This window comes from Centrocercus urophasianus, unplaced genomic scaffold, assembly GCF_019232065.1.
Source record: "Centrocercus urophasianus isolate 14NV4802_14NV808 unplaced genomic scaffold, USGS_Curo_1.0 seq_10, whole genome shotgun sequence".
Taxonomy (NCBI): domain Eukaryota; kingdom Metazoa; phylum Chordata; class Aves; order Galliformes; family Phasianidae; genus Centrocercus; species Centrocercus urophasianus.
In genome coordinates, this window is record NW_024884142.1 from 4,370,200 (window position 1) to 4,373,197 (window position 2,998).

Here is a 2,998-nt window from a genome sequence, read left to right on the forward strand (position 1 = left end):
GGGGGGGGAGAGACAGTCTCCCTGTACTTGTCCTTGTACAGCAGTGGTGTAGCTGATAAGAAATGTGAGCTTTTCCCACATCAGTGGTGTTCCTGTATTCATGAGCTGTGCATTATTACCTTCATTTCCTATGAGGCCACTCTGCCTTCCCAGCTCCCTCCTATGCTTCCTTTTTTAGCAAGCTTCCTTTTTGCGTGGTTTTTCGGAGCACATAGAGTTGCCTATCACAGAAACCCCAAGATCCTCTTCAGATTGTCTCATAAAAGAACTTGGATGGATCCCCTTCTTTTTTTCTTGAATAAATGAGAGATATTCTGCCTATTTATTGCCAAGGTGTTTAGAAACAGTAAAGCTGGGAGCTGAAGGGTGCTGGCAGGCTGGGTCAAGGCAGTGTGCTTTCTTCTATGGTATTCTCTCTCCAGCTGTTTCTGCTTCCCAGTAATTTGTTCAGGATTTGCTTCAGGACCTCTGAGTTCACCTTCTGCGAAATATTTATTAATTCTTCTTTTCTTTTTTTTCCTCTCTCCCTCTGAGAGAAATGACCCTCCTCTTTCTCCTCTCTTTTTAAAAAGAGAGTAATTTGCCACTGGATTGGAAACAAATTAGTACCACGTTGTCAGGGCAAGTCTATCTGATTCCCAGATACATTCTTTGTAATTGCTAATTCTTTTCATCATGAAAAAGGCAGAGATGAAATAACAAGTATTCACAGAGCATGTTTTAACAGAGATAGGTCTGAGAAGAAGTATGTATTCCTTTTCTACAGTTGTGAACAATGTGTGTTCTCACCAGCTACAGAATACTCTGGATATCATAAAGCTGGTGGCTCTTTGGAGGCTGTTATAAAAAAACTGTGTAATTCACAGACATTGTTGGGTCTGTTTATTGACTACAGATAATGTGTATCTGCTCAGTTAATTGGATCTTTAAAATCTTAGATTTTTTGCCACCTTCACGGAATCATACAACCATAGAATCACAGAACCATAGAATGGGCTGGGAGAGATTTGGACCCAGGTTGGATTGGGACCTCAAGAGATTGTCGATTCCAACTCAAAGCAGATTCCCTACAGTAGGTTGAGGAGAAAAGGGTCCATTACATTTAATTTTTACTATGTACTTTGGGCATCAAGACACTTTTATGGTGTAGAGAAGTTGAGGTGTAAGGCTAACAGTGGATGCAAATCATACATTAGCCTGTGTTTGAAATAAGAAATAGACATTATTTTCACCCATTTTATTAAAAAAATAATCAGATTTTTCACTTTGACACATCTTGAGGTAAAAAAAATAATATTGTTTTTAATGTAAAATTGAAATGATGAAAAGCAAAAATCTTAGGTAAACGGAGCACTGTAAGTCAAGTAGTGTGTTTAATTTCATCAGAACTGAAATACCTTTTCTTTCATCTTCACTTTGGCAAAAAACAACAAAAAAAATTCATTTTGGGTTGACCTAAAACATTTTTTTTCTTAGTTCAACCAAAGAGTGGAAAGATTAGTTGTTTAGACAGCGCTGCTCCTAAATTCAACTGCTATGCCATTTCCGTCAGGCTATCCTTCCTGGCTTGACTGAGCTTATATATACGTTTGTAACGACTGATGAGAGAAATATTGAGTAATTGCATAGGTCCCAGTCAAAGTTTCAAAAATCCTTTAGCTATTTGACCTTCTTTTCTTGGAAGTGAATAATATATACGTGCAACTTATTCATCATCCCAGGTTATAATGTGATCTTTTCGTTGTTAATTGTGAGCATTTGTTGTTCTTTTAATAATCAAGCATTTCCATGTTGATTTTTTCCATCTCTTGATCTATGGGACAAAATTTACTCTGATTTTCCTGGCCCTAAATGAATACAGGTTAGCTTACAGTAGGAAGGACTGCTGGAAAAAATGCAATGAGTTGTCCCCAAAATAAACAAACTTAACTTTTTGATTTGGGTTCTGCCAATGGCTGTTTGATAATGAGTATATAGGAGAAGGAAGTTTGCTGACCATGCTGCAGATGTCTAATGTTTCAGTCATGTAAAATGAATCACTTTTGCTCTGTTGGCTCACAGAGACGTAAATAGTCTTTTTCTGATTCATCTTCTAAAATGGTATTACTTTGGAGGAGCTATTTATGAAACTGAGTGCACAGAGCGCTCTGTTTGTTCTTTTTAATTCCTTTCCCATTTTTCTACTTATAACACCTTTTCTGACATAAGCATGTGCAGCATAAACTTTGTGTCATGTGTTATAGGGTAGAAAATCTAAAATGCTAAACACACTAGTGCTCTTTCGGTAACACCTACAACCATAATGAAGTGTTTCCTGGCATGCTGCACACTACACCTTAAATCAATTTTATATTGAGCTCTGTATGTGTTAGGCCTTTTCTGAGTTACACATCTCTGTTAGTGCCTGAGGAGAGGGAGCTGGGCCATGGCATGCAGCCTCTTCCCAGGGTAGTGGGGCTGGTGGATGTGGTTGCCACCATCACTGTCACCAGTTTGTGGTGCCACCTGACACTGGGACCTGCAGGGCTGGGAGAGCAATGCTCTACCAGCAAAGCTACAGAGATGGGAACTTCTCAGTCAGAGTCGAAGAAGGGTGACAAGCAGCTGATGGAAGAAATGTCTCTCACTAAAACAGAGCTTTCCTGAAGATGGAAGTTCCTAGTCCCTTGGAGTTTTGTGTTAAAACCCCAGTTTGGTGCTATATTTAAGGGTGTGCCTATCTCACAATGTATGAAGCACTTTAAAATCAGTGGTATTTCTCATTTTATTAGAATAGATATGTGCTTTAGAACTCACAATTGAAGGATTTGAATTTTTTTAAGGAACAGAGAATGCTCAGAGGGGACTGATACACTGGGAGACAAGAACATTGAACAAAAATGTAAGAAAAGAAAAAATAGAAAGGAAAAAGAAAAATAGAAAAGGAGAAGGAGAAGGAGAAGGAGAAGGAGAAGGAAAAGGAAAAGGAAAAGGAAAAGGAAAAGGAAAAGGAAAAGGA